The sequence below is a fragment of the Balaenoptera borealis genome, assembly GCF_965194805.1.
Source record: "Balaenoptera borealis genome assembly, chromosome: 9".
Lineage (NCBI taxonomy): Eukaryota > Metazoa > Chordata > Mammalia > Artiodactyla > Balaenopteridae > Balaenoptera > Balaenoptera borealis.
The window spans coordinates 90,653,878-90,669,154 of record NC_138873.1 but is presented as its reverse complement, the minus strand read 5'-3'; positions in this window follow the sequence as shown (position 1 = coordinate 90,669,154).

The following is a 15,277-nucleotide window of genomic DNA, read 5'->3' as shown; positions in this document are numbered from 1 at the left end:
GGCAACCTTCAAAGAAGACAATTTCAAGAGTTATATTGTACTGCCAATTGTTTCCTTTTTTTAACGGAAAAGAAAACGGCGGAGAAAAATGATGAGTTTTACGAATGTTCAAAGACATGCAAACCCAAATTACAAAAACCTATCAGCTCACAGCAGCCAGAAGGGCCATTAGCATCAATGCTGTAAACAATAAATGCTGAAGCGATTGTGGAGAAATGCGTACCCTCGATTCTAAGGGGGACGTGGTAAGAGCCACTAATGAAAACACAAAGAAGGTGCTTTGAAAAGGGAAACACGGTGCTACCAGTCAATCAATCACACCCACTGCTGGGCCTATCACCTGAGAAAATGAGAATCCAAAAGTCACAGGCTGGCAATCCTGCACTCCAACAATATTTACCATAGCCAACACTTGGAAGCAATGAAAATGTCCATCAACCGAGGAATGCACAAAGAAGAAGTGGTCCACGTACACAGTGGAAAATTACTCCAATAAAAAATAAAAATTAAATTTAAAAATCCAACGAAAGTAAGGAGACATCAGCTTGTGTGGGTTTGTCCGGGCACACTCCACTCTAATTTATAACCGAGAAACACCACAGGCCGCAAGGGCTTTTCCCTAGTTACCAGGGTGGGGAACATAGAAAGGCTGCCGCCCTCTGGCAGTTACCTGCAAAAGCAGTTTTAAAGCCTGTGCTAATGGTCATTTCATAGGAACAAGTACTGCAGAACTGTAAATGAAACCTGCCCTCAAAATGTCTTCAGGGAGGTAACGGCCAAAACATTTCAAAAGGTGACACGTACTTTAAGAGAACACTTTGAAGAACTAAGGGGTAATCACTGCTTGAAAAATAAAAAGGACATGCCTTAAAGCTCAATTTCAACGGATTATGAGGCACATGCGAATTCAACCACAAAGAGGTATCAGCTCACACTTGTCAGAATAACCATGAGCAAGAAAACTACAAACAATAAATGCTGAAGGTGTTGTGGAGAAATGCATACCCTCAACTTCAAGGGGGACGTAAGTTGGAAAGGGCCACGAATGAGAACAGAATGGAGGTGCCTTAAAAAGGTCAACATTGAGCTACCATATGATCCAGCAGGCCCACTCCTCCACCTATAATCTAAGAAGAGAGAATTGGAAAGACACAGGCAGGCAAATCTGCATTGCCCAGTATTACAATAGCCAAGATATGGAAGTAACCAAAAAGACCACCAACAGATGGGTGGGCAAAGAAGAACTCCTCCATTTACAGATGGAATATTCGCTAGTGAAAAAAATGAAACAATGCCATTTGCAGCACCATAGATGAGTCTAGACGTAATCACGCCACGTGTAGTAAGTGAGAAAGCAAAAGGCACATATCCTATCATATCACTTTCAGGAGTTACTTAAAAATTGATACCAATGAAGATATTTCCACAGAGAAAGGCAATCACAGATTCATTAAAAAACTTATGGTTCACCAAATAGAAAGGGATGAGGATTGGATACATTACCATATTGGGGTTAACAGAGATATACAAACCATGTGAAATATATAACCACCAAAGACGTACGGAAGACCAGGAGAAGACTGCTCAACATTGTGTCATAACCTACATTGGCAAAGGATGCGAGGAAGAATAGATACACGTATATGTGTGAAAGAACCACATCTTGCACACCTAGAACAAACAAACCATTGTAATCAAATTTGCTGGGATAAAAAATAAAAAGTAAGTTACAAATATGAACAAGAAGTAATGAGACATAAAGTTAAAGGGCTTTTTCCTGGCACATTCCATTCTAATATACAACCTAGAACACCACTTCCATTAAGGCTCTGTTTCCCTAGTAACCAAATTTGGTAAAGGAGAAATGCTGCCACCTTGTGGCCGTATCCTGCAAGAGCAGCTTTAAAGTCACAGCCAATGGTCACTTAACATTCACAAGGACTCAGGGCTGTAAAGGACACTTGCCCTAAATATTTGTGCTGAAGTAGGGAATGGGCAAAAAATTCAAAACAGGCAAATGTTTCAAGAAGAGATTAGGAAGAGTTAAGTTTTACTCACACTCTTTTTAAAAAAAAGGAAAATGGATAAAAGCTCAACCTCAGGGAGTGTTAGACGCATGCAATCTAATCTACAAAAAGTTTCAACTTACACCAGTCGACTGACCATCAGCAAAAAGTCTACAAACAATAAATGCTGAAGGGGTTTTAGAGAACTGTGTACCCTCTGCCTGCTGGTGAGACGTAAAGGGGTAACAGCCAATAATGAGAACAGAAAGGAGCTGTGTTTAAAAGTAAAAATGGAGGTACTATTCAATCCAGCAGGCGCACCATTGGACCTCTCACCTGAGAAGACAAGAATCGAGAAGACACAGGCCGCAAAAGCTGCAGTGCAGCCTTATTCACAATAGCCAAGACAGTGAAGCAATCAAAATGTCCAACAACAGGTAAATGGATAAAGAAGAAGTGGTCCGTGTACACAATGGAATATGAGCCATGGAAGACAATGAACCATTGCTCTTTGAGGCACCACAAATGAGTCTGGAGATAATCACGAAAGATGAGGTAAGTTGGAAAGCAAAAGACCTGTGTTCTATGATAGCACTTATAGGCGTTATCTAATAACTGACACAAATGAACATATTTCCACAGAGAAAGACACTCACAGATTTAGAAAACAAACTATGCTCATCTAAAACGACCGGTGGGGGGAATGGATAAATTAAGATTAGTGTTACTATATGTATACAAACACATATGATATACATATCTCAAAAAGACCAACCATATAGCAAGGGAAGTCTGCGGAACCCTCTGTAACATTTTACATGGGAAGAGGATCTGTACTTGAATAGACATATATAATGTACAAATGAACCAGATTGTGTACACCTAGGACAAACAATATTCTAAGCTTTACCCCAATTAAAACACTTTTAAAAACCAAGAAGAAATAATGACACATAAACTTGTGGGGGTTTCGCCACGCACATTCCAATGTAATTTACAACCTAGGAACACGACTTCCAGAAAGGCTCTGCTGCCCTACTCCCCAGATTTGGGAATGGGGAAATGCTGCCTCCTAGAGGCCGCTTCCCACAACAGCAGCTTTAAACCCATTGCTAAAGGTCACTAAATATTCACCAAACTTGCAGTTCGGGAAATGACACCTGCTCTCTAAAAAAACGCTGGGGTGGAAAATCGACCAAATAATTCAAAAGAGGGCAACCTTCAAAGAAGACAATTTCAAGAGTTATATTGTACTGCCAATTGTTTCCTTTTTTTAACGGAAAAGAAAACGGCGGAGAAAAATGATGAGTTTTACGAATGTTCAAAGACATGCAAACCCAAATTACAAAAACCTATCAGCTCACAGCAGCCAGAAGGGCCATTAGCATCAATGCTGTAAACAATAAATGCTGAAGCGATTGTGGAGAAATGCGTACCCTCGATTCTAAGGGGGACGTGGTAAGAGCCACTAATGAAAACACAAAGAAGGTGCTTTGAAAAGGGAAACACGGTGCTACCAGTCAATCAATCACACCCACTGCTGGGCCTATCACCTGAGAAAATGAGAATCCAAAAGTCACAGGCTGGCAATCCTGCACTCCAACAATATTTACCATAGCCAACACTTGGAAGCAATGAAAATGTCCATCAACCGAGGAATGCACAAAGAAGAAGTGGTCCACGTACACAGTGGAAAATTACTCCAATAAAAAATAAAAATTAAATTTAAAAATCCAACGAAAGTAAGGAGACATCAGCTTGTGTGGGTTTGTCCGGGCACACTCCACTCTAATTTATAACCGAGAAACACCACAGGCCGCAAGGGCTTTTCCCTAGTTACCAGGGTGGGGAACATAGAAAGGCTGCCGCCCTCTGGCAGTTACCTGCAAAAGCAGTTTTAAAGCCTGTGCTAATGGTCATTTCATAGGAACAAGTACTGCAGAACTGTAAATGAAACCTGCCCTCAAAATGTCTTCAGGGAGGTAACGGCCAAAACATTTCAAAAGGTGACACGTACTTTAAGAGAACACTTTGAAGAACTAAGGGGTAATCACTGCTTGAAAAATAAAAAGGACATGCCTTAAAGCTCAATTTCAACGGATTATGAGGCACATGCGAATTCAACCACAAAGAGGTATCAGCTCACACTTGTCAGAATAACCATGAGCAAGAAAACTACAAACAATAAATGCTGAAGGTGTTGTGGAGAAATGCATACCCTCAACTTCAAGGGGGACGGAAGTTGGAAAGGGCCACGAATGAGAACAGAATGGAGGTGCCTTAAAAAGGTCAACATTGAGCTACCATATGATCCAGCAGGCCCACTCCTCCACCTATAATCTAAGAAGAGAGAATTGGAAAGACACAGGCAGGCAAATCTGCATTGCCCAGTATTACAATAGCCAAGATATGGAAGTAACCAAAAAGACCACCAACAGATGGGTGGGCAAAGAAGAACTCCTCCATTTACAGATGGAATATTCCCTAGTGAAAAAAATGAAACAATGCCATTTGCAGCACCATAGATGAGTCTAGACGTAATCACGCCAAGTGTAGTAAGTGAGAAAGCAAAAGGCACATATCCTATCATATCACTTTCAGGAGTTACTTAAAAATTGATACCAATGAAGATATTTCCACAGAGAAAGGCAATCACAGATTCATTAAAAAACTTATGGTTCACCAAATAGAAAGGGATGAGGATTGGATACATTACCATATTGGGGTTAACAGAGATATACAAACCATGTGAAATATATAACCACCAAAGACGTACGGAAGACCAGGAGAAGACTGCTCAACATTGTGTCATAACCTACATTGGCAAAGGATGCGAGGAAGAATAGATACACGTATATGTGTGAAAGAACCACATCTTGCACACCTAGAACAAACAAACCATTGTAATCAAATTTGCTGGGATAAAAAATAAAAAGGAAATTACAAATATGAACAAGAAGTAATGAGACATAAAGTTAAAGGGCTTTTTCCTGGCACATTCCATTCTAATATACAACCTAGAACACCACTTCCATTAAGGCTCTGTTTCCCTAGGAACCAAATTTGGTAAAGGAGAAATGCTGCCACCTAGTGGCCGTTTCCTGCAAGAGCAGCTTTAAAGTCACAGCTAATGGTCACTTAACATTCACAAGGACTCAGGGCTGTAAAGGACACTTGCCCTAAATATTTGTGCTGAAGTAGGGAATGGACAAAAAATTCAAAACAGGCAAATGTTTCAAGAAGAGATTAGGAAGAGTTAAGTTTTACTCACACTCTTTTTAAAAAAAAGGAAAATGGATAAAAGCTCAACCTCAGGGAGTGTTAGACGCATGCAATCTAATCTACAAAAAGTTTCAACTTACACCAGTCGGCTGACCATCAGCAAAAAGTCTACAAACAATAAATGCTGAAGGGGTTTTAGAGAACTGTGTACCCTCTGCCTGCTGGTGAGACGTAAAGGGGTAACAGCCAATAATGAGAACAGAAAGGAGCTGCGTTTAAAAGTAAAAATGGAGGTACTATTCAATCCAGCAGGCGCACCATTGGACCTCTCACCTGAGAAGACACAGGCCGCAAAAGCTGCAGTGCAGCCTTATTCACAGTAGCCAAGACAGTGAAGCAATCAAAATGTCCAACAACAGGTAAATGGATAAAGAAGAAGTGGTCCGTGTACACAATGGAATATTAGCCATGGAAGACAATGAACCATTGCTCTTTGAGGCACCACAAATGAGTCTGGAGATAATCACGAAAGATGAGGTAAGTTGGAAAGCAAAAGACCTGTGTTCTATGATAGCACTTATAGGCGTTATCTAATAACTGACACAAATGAACATATTTCCACAGAGAAAGACACTCACAGATTTAGAAAACAAACTATGCTCATCTAAAACGACAGGTGGGGGGAATGGATAAATTAAGATTAGTGTTACTATACGTATACAAACACATATGATATACATATCTCAAGAAGACCAACCATATAGCAAGGGAAGTCTGCGGAACCCTCTGTAACATTTTACATGGGAAGAGGATCTGTACTTGAATAGACATATATAATGTACAAATGAACCAGATTGTGTACACCTAGGACAAACAATATTCTAAGCTTTACCCCAATTAAAACACTTTTAAAAACCAAGAAGAAATAATGACACATAAACTTATGGAGGTTTCGCCACGCACATTCCAATGTAATTTACAACCTAGGAACACGACTTCCAGAAAGGCTCTGCTGCCCTACTCCCCAGATTTGGGAATGGAGAAATGCTGCCTCCTTGAGGCCACTTCCCACAACAGCAGCTTTAAACCCATTGCTAAAGGTCACTAAATATTCACCAAACTTGCAGTTAGGGAAATGACACCTGCTCTCTAAAAAAACGCTGGGGAGGAAAATCGACCAAATAACTCAAAAGAGGGCAACCTTCAAAGAAGACAATTTCAAGAGTTATATCGTACTGCCAATTGTTTCCTTTTTTTAACGGAAAAGAAAACGGCAGAGAAAAATGATGAGTTTTACGAATGTTCAAAGACATGCAAACCCAAATTACAAAAACCTATCAGCTCACAGCAGCCAGAAGGGCCATTAGCATCAATGCTGTAAACAATAAATGCTGAAGCGATTGTGGAGAAATGCGTACCCTCGATTCTAAGGGGGACGTGGTAAGAGCCACTAATGAAAACACAAAGAAGGTGCTTTGAAAAGGGAAACACGGTGCTACCAGTCAATCAATCACACCCACTGCTGGGCCTATCACCTGAGAAAATGAGAATCCAAAAGTCACAGGCTGGCAATCCTGCACTCCAACAATATTTACCATAGCCAACACTTGGAAGCAATGAAAATGTCCATCAACCGAGGAATGCACAAAGAAGAAGTGGTCCACGTACACAGTGGAAAATTACTCCAATAAAAAATAAAAATTAAATTTAAAAATCCAACAAAAGTAAGGAGACATCAGCTTGTGTGGGTTTGTCCGGGCACACTCCACTCTAATTTATAACCGAGAAACACCACAGGCCGCCAGGGCTTTTCCCTAGTTACCAGGGTGGGGAACATAGAAAGGCTGCCGCCCTCTGGCAGTTACCTGCAAAAGCAGTTTTAAAGCCTGTGCTAATGGTCATTTCATAGGAACAAGTACTGCAGAACTGTAAATGAAACCTGCCCTCAAAATGTCTTCAGGGAGGTAACGGCCAAAACATTTCAAAAGGTGACACGTACTTTAAGAGAACACTTTGAAGAACTAAGGGGTAATCACTGCTTGAAAAATAAAAAGGACATGCCTTAAAGCTCAATTTCAACGGATTATGAGGCACATGCGAATTCAACCACAAAGAGGTATCAGCTCACACTTGTCAGAATAACCATGAGCAAGAAAACTACAAACAATAAATGCTGAAGGTGTTGTGGAGAAATGCATACCCTCAACTTCAAGGGGGACGTAAGTTGGAAAGGGCCACGAATGAGAACAGAATGGAGGTGCCTTAAAAAGGTCAACATTGAGCTACCATATGATCCAGCAGGCCCACTCCTCCACCTATAATCTAAGAAGAGAGAATTGGAAAGACACAGGCAGGCAAATCTGCATTGCCCAGTATTACAATAGCCAAGATATGGAAGTAACCAAAAAGACCACCAACAGATGGGTGGGCAAAGAAGAACTCCTCCATTTACAGATGGAATATTCGCTAGTGAAAAAAATGAAACAATGCCATTTGCAGCACCATAGATGAGTCTAGACGTAATCACGCCACGTGTAGTAAGTGAGAAAGCAAAAGGCACATATCCTATCATATCACTTTCAGGAGTTACTTAAAAATTGATACCAATGAAGATATTTCCACAGAGAAAGGCAATCACAGATTCATTAAAAAACTTATGGTTCACCAAATAGAAAGGGATGAGGATTGGATACATTACCATATTGGGGTTAACAGAGATATACAAACCATGTGAAATATATAACCCCCAAAGACGTACGGAAGACCAGGAGAAGACTGCTCAACATTGTGTCATAACCTACATTGGCAAAGGATGCGAGGAAGAATAGATACACGTATATGTGTGAAAGAACCACATCTTGCACACCTAGAACAAACAAACCATTGTAATCAAATTTGCTGGGATAAAAAATAAAAAGGAAATTACAAATATGAACAAGAAGTAATGAGACATAAAGTTAAAGGGCTTTTTCCTGGCACATTCCATTCTAATATACAACCTAGAACACCACTTCCATTAAGGCTCTGTTTCCCTAGTAACCAAATTTGGTAAAGGAGAAATGCTGCCACCTTGTGGCCGTATCCTGCAAGAGCAGCTTTAAAGTCACAGCCAATGGTCACTTAACATTCACAAGGACTCAGGGCTGTAAAGGACACTTGCCCTAAATATTTGTGCTGAAGTAGGGAATGGGCAAAAAATTCAAAACAGGCAAATGTTTCAAGAAGAGATTAGGAAGAGTTAAGTTTTACTCACACTCTTTTTAAAAAAAAGGAAAATGGATAAAAGCTCAACCTCAGGGAGTGTTAGACGCATGCAATCTAATCTACAAAAAGTTTCAACTTACACCAGTCGACTGACCATCAGCAAAAAGTCTACAAACAATAAATGCTGAAGGGGTTTTAGAGAACTGTGTACCCTCTGCCTGCTGGTGAGATGTAAAGGGGTAACAGCCAATAATGAGAACAGAAAGGAGCTGCGTTTAAAAGTAAAAATGGAGGTACTATTCAATCCAGCAGGCGCACCATTGGACCTCTCACCTGAGAAGACAAGAATCGAGAAGACACAGGCCGCAAAAGCTGCAGTGCAGCCTTATTCACAATAGCCAAGACAGTGAAGCAATCAAAATGTCCAACAACAGGTAAATGGATAAAGAAGAAGTGGTCCATGTACACAATGGAATATGAGCCATGGAAGACAATGAACCATTGCTCTTTGAGGCACCACAAATGAGTCTGGAGATAATCACGAAAGATGAGGTAAGTTGGAAAGCAAAAGACCTGTGTTCTATGATAGCACTTATAGGCGTTATCTAATAACTGACACAAATGAACATATTTCCACAGAGAAAGACACTCACAGATTTAGAAAACAAACTATGCTCATCTAAAACGACCGGTGGGGGGAATGGATAAATTAAGATTAGTGTTACTATATGTATACAAACACATATGATATACATATCTCAAAAAGACCAACCATATAGCAAGGGAAGTCTGCGGAACCCTCTGTAACATTTTACATGGGAAGAGGATCTGTACTTGAATAGACATATATAATGTACAAATGAACCAGATTGTGTACACCTAGGACAAACAATATTCTAAGCTTTACCCCAATTAAAACACTTTTAAAAACCAAGAAGAAATAATGACACATAAACTTGTGGGGGTTTCGCCACGCACATTCCAATGTAATTTACAACCTAGGAACACGACTTCCAGAAAGGCTCTGCTGCCCTACTCCCCAGATTTGGGAATGGGGAAATGCTGCCTCCTAGAGGCCGCTTCCCACAACAGCAGCTTTAAACCCATTGCTAAAGGTCACTAAATATTCACCAAACTTGCCGTTCGGGAAATGACACCTGCTCTCTAAAAAAACGCTGGGGTGGAAAATCGACCAAATAATTCAAAAGAGGGCAACCTTCAAAGAAGACAATTTCAAGAGTTATATCGTACTGCCAATTGTTTCCTTTTTTTAACGGAAAAGAAAACGGCGGAGAAAAATGATGAGTTTTACGAATGTTCAAAGACATGCAAACCCAAATTACAAAAACCTATCAGCTCACAGCAGCCAGAAGGGCCATTAGCATCAATGCTGTAAACAGTAAATGCTGAAGCGATTGTGGAGAAATGCGTACCCTCGATTCTAAGGGGGACGTGGTAAGAGCCACTAATGAAAACACAAAGAAGGTGCTTTGAAAAGGGAAACACGGTGCTACCAGTCAATCAATCACACCCACTGCTGGGCCTATCACCTGAGAAAATGAGAATCCAAAAGTCACAGGCTGGCAATCCTGCACTCCAACAATATTTACCATAGCCAACACTTGGAAGCAATGAAAATGTCCATCAACCGAGGAATGCACAAAGAAGAAGTGGTCCACGTACACAGTGGAAAATTACTCCAATAAAAAATAAAAATTAAATTTAAAAATCCAACGAAAGTAAGGAGACATCAGCTTGTGTGGGTTTGTCCGGGCACACTCCACTCTAATTTATAACCGAGAAACACCACAGGCCGCAAGGGCTTTTCCCTAGTTACCAGGGTGGGGAACATAGAAAGGCTGCCGCCCTCTGGCAGTTACCTGCAAAAGCAGTTTTAAAGCCTGTGCTAATGGTCATTTCATAGGAACAAGTACTGCAGAACTGTAAATGAAACCTGCCCTCAAAATGTCTTCAGGGAGGTAACGGCCAAAACATTTCAAAAGGTGACACGTACTTTAAGAGAACACTTTGAAGAACTAAGGGGTAATCACTGCTTGAAAAATAAAAAGGACATGCCTTAAAGCTCAATTTCAACGGATTATGAGGCACATGCGAATTCAACCACAAAGAGGTATCAGCTCACACTTGTCAGAATAACCATGAGCAAGAAAACTACAAACAATAAATGCTGAAGGTGTTGTGGAGAAATGCATACCCTCAACTTCAAGGGGGACGTAAGTTGGAAAGGGCCACGAATGAGAACAGAATGGAGGTGCCTTAAAAAGGTCAACATTGAGCTACCATATGATCCAGCAGGCCCACTCCTCCACCTATAATCTAAGAAGAGAGAATTGGAAAGACACAGGCAGGCAAATCTGCATTGCCCAGTATTACAATAGCCAAGATATGGAAGTAACCAAAAAGACCACCAACAGATGGGTGGGCAAAGAAGAACTCCTCCATTTACAGATGGAATATTCGCTAGTGAAAAAAATGAAACAATGCCATTTGCAGCACCATAGATGAGTCTAGACGTAATCACGCCACGTGTAGTAAGTGAGAAAGCAAAAGGCACATATCCTATCATATCACTTTCAGGAGTTACTTAAAAATTGATACCAATGAAGATATTTCCACAGAGAAAGGCAATCACAGATTCATTAAAAAACTTATGGTTCACCAAATAGAAAGGGATGAGGATTGGATACATTACCATATTGGGGTTAACAGAGATATACAAACCATGTGAAATATATAACCACCAAAGACGTACGGAAGACCAGGAGAAGACTGCTCAACATTGTGTCATAACCTACATTGGCAAAGGATGCGAGGAAGAATAGATACACGTATATGTGTGAAAGAACCACATCTTGCACACCTAGAACAAACAAACCATTGTAATCAAATTTGCTGGGATAAAAAATAAAAAGTAAATTACAAATATGAACAAGAAGTAATGAGACATAAAGTTAAAGGGCTTTTTCCTGGCACATTCCATTCTAATATACAACCTAGAACACCACTTCCATTAAGGCTCTGTTTCCCTAGTAACCAAATTTGGTAAAGGAGAAATGCTGCCACCTTGTGGCCGTATCCTGCAAGAGCAGCTTTAAAGTCACAGCCAATGGTCACTTAACATTCACAAGGACTCAGGGCTGTAAAGGACACTTGCCCTAAATATTTGTGCTGAAGTAGGGAATGGGCAAAAAATTCAAAACAGGCAAATGTTTCAAGAAGAGATTAGGAAGAGTTAAGTTTTACTCACACTCTTTTAAAAAAAAAGGAAAATGGATAAAAGCTCAACCTCAGGGAGTGTTAGACGCATGCAATCTAATCTACAAAAAGTTTCAACTTACACCAGTCGACTGACCATCAGCAAAAAGTCTACAAACAATAAATGCTGAAGGGGTTTTAGAGAACTGTGTACCCTCTGCCTGCTGGTGAGACGTAAAGGGGTAACAGCCAATAATGAGAACAGAAAGGAGCTGTGTTTAAAAGTAAAAATGGAGGTACTATTCAATCCAGCAGGCGCACCATTGGACCTCTCACCTGAGAAGACAAGAATCGAGAAGACACAGGCCGCAAAAGCTGCAGTGCAGCCTTATTCACAATAGCCAAGACAGTGAAGCAATCAAAATGTCCAACAACAGGTAAATGGATAAAGAAGAAGTGGTCCATGTACACAATGGAATATGAGCCATGGAAGACAATGAACCATTGCTCTTTGAGGCACCACAAATGAGTCTGGAGATAATCACGAAAGATGAGCTAAGTTGGAAAGCAAAAGACCTGTGTTCTATGATAGCACTTATAGGCGTTATCTAATAACTGACACAAATGAACATATTTCCACAGAGAAAGACACTCACAGATTTAGAAAACAAACTATGCTCATCTAAAACGACCGGTGGGGGGAATGGATAAATTAAGATTAGTGTTACTATATGTATACAAACACATATGATATACATATCTCAAAAAGACCAACCATATAGCAAGGGAAGTCTGCGGAACCCTCTGTAACATTTTACATGGGAAGAGGATCTGTACTTGAATAGACATATATAATGTACAAATGAACCAGATTGTGTACACCTAGGACAAACAATATTCTAAGCTTTACCCCAATTAAAACACTTTTAAAAACCAAGAAGAAATAATGACACATAAACTTGTGGGGGTTTCGCCACGCACATTCCAATGTAATTTACAACCTAGGAACACGACTTCCAGAAAGGCTCTGCTGCCCTACTCCCCAGATTTGGGAATGGGGAAATGCTGCCTCCTAGAGGCCGCTTCCCACAACAGCAGCTTTAAACCCATTGCTAAAGGTCACTAAATATTCACCAAACTTGCAGTTCGGGAAATGACACCTGCTCTCTAAAAAAACGCTGGGGTGGAAAATCGACCAAATAATTCAAAAGAGGGCAACCTTCAAAGAAGACAATTTCAAGAGTTATATTGTACTGCCAATTGTTTCCTTTTTTTAACGGAAAAGAAAACGGCGGAGAAAAATGATGAGTTTTACGAATGTTCAAAGACATGCAAACCCAAATTACAAAAACCTATCAGCTCACAGCAGCCAGAAGGGCCATTAGCATCAATGCTGTAAACAATAAATGCTGAAGCGATTGTGGAGAAATGCGTACCCTCGATTCTAAGGGGGACGTGGTAAGAGCCACTAATGAAAACACAAAGAAGGTGCTTTGAAAAGGGAAACACGGTGCTACCAGTCAATCAATCACACCCACTGCTGGGCCTATCACCTGAGAAAATGAGAATCCAAAAGTCACAGGCTGGCAATCCTGCACTCCAACAATATTTACCATAGCCAACACTTGGAAGCAATGAAAATGTCCATCAACCGAGGAATGCACAAAGAAGAAGTGGTCCACGTACACAGTGGAAAATTACTCCAATAAAAAATAAAAATTAAATTTAAAAATCCAACGAAAGTAAGGAGACATCAGCTTGTGTGGGTTTGTCCGGGCACACTCCACTCTAATTTATAACCGAGAAACACCACAGGCCGCAAGGGCTTTTCCCTAGTTACCAGGGTGGGGAACATAGAAAGGCTGCCGCCCTCTGGCAGTTACCTGCAAAAGCAGTTTTAAAGCCTGTGCTAATGGTCATTTCATAGGAACAAGTACTGCAGAACTGTAAATGAAACCTGCCCTCAAAATGTCTTCAGGGAGGTAACGGCCAAAACATTTCAAAAGGTGACACGTACTTTAAGAGAACACTTTGAAGAACTAAGGGGTAATCACTGCTTGAAAAATAAAAAGGACATGCCTTAAAGCTCAATTTCAACGGATTATGAGGCACATGCGAATTCAACCACAAAGAGGTATCAGCTCACACTTGTCAGAATAACCATGAGCAAGAAAACTACAAACAATAAATGCTGAAGGTGTTGTGGAGAAATGCATACCCTCAACTTCAAGGGGGACGTAAGTTGGAAAGGGCCACGAATGAGAACAGAATGGAGGTGCCTTAAAAAGGTCAACATTGAGCTACCATATGATCCAGCAGGCCCACTCCTCCACCTATAATCTAAGAAGAGAGAATTGGAAAGACACAGGCAGGCAAATCTGCATTGCCCAGTATTACAATAGCCAAGATATGGAAGTCACCAAAAAGACCACCAACAGATGGGTGGGCAAAGAAGAACTCCTCCATTTACAGATGGAATATTCCCTAGTGAAAAAAATGAAACAATGCCATTTGCAGCACCATAGATGAGTCTAGACGTAATCACGCCAAGTGTAGTAAGTGAGAAAGCAAAAGGCACATATCCTATCATATCACTTTCAGGAGTTACTTAAAAATTGATACCAATGAAGATATTTCCACAGAGAAAGGCAATCACAGATTCATTAAAAAACTTATGGTTCACCAAATAGAAAGGGATGAGGATTGGATACATTACCATATTGGGGTTAACAGAGATATACAAACCATGTGAAATATATAACCACCAAAGACGTACGGAAGACCAGGAGAAGACTGCTCAACATTGTGTCATAACCTACATTGGCAAAGGATGCGAGGAAGAATAGATACACGTATATGTGTGAAAGAACCACATCTTGCACACCTAGAACAAACAAACCATTGTAATCAAATTTGCTGGGATAAAAAATAAAAAGGAAATTACAAATATGAACAAGAAGTAATGAGACATAAAGTTAAAGGGCTTTTTCCTGGCACATTCCATTCTAATATACAACCTAGAACACCACTTCCATTAAGGCTCTGTTTCCCTAGGAACCAAATTTGGTAAAGGAGAAATGCTGCCACCTAGTGGCCGTTTCCTGCAAGAGCAGCTTTAAAGTCACAGCTAATGGTCACTTAACATTCACAAGGACTCAGGGCTGTAAAGGACACTTGCCCTAAATATTTGTGCTGAAGTAGGGAATGGACAAAAAATTCAAAACAGGCAAATGTTTCAAGAAGAGATTAGGAAGAGTTAAGTTTTACTCACACTCTTTTTAAAAAAAAGGAAAATGGATAAAAGCTCAACCTCAGGGAGTGTTAGACGCATGCAATCTAATCTACAAAAAGTTTCAACTTACACCAGTCGGCTGACCATCAGCAAAAAGTCTACAAACAATAAATGCTGAAGGGGTTTTAGAGAACTGTGTACCCTCTGCCTGCTGGTGAGACGTAAAGGGGTAACAGCCAATAATGAGAACAGAAAGGAGCTGCGTTTAAAAGTAAAAATGGAGGTACTATTCAATCCAGCAGGCGCACCATTGGACCTCTCACCTGAGAAGACAATCGAGAAGACACAGGCCGCAAAAGCTGCAGTGCAGCCTTATTCACAGTAGCCAAGACAGTGA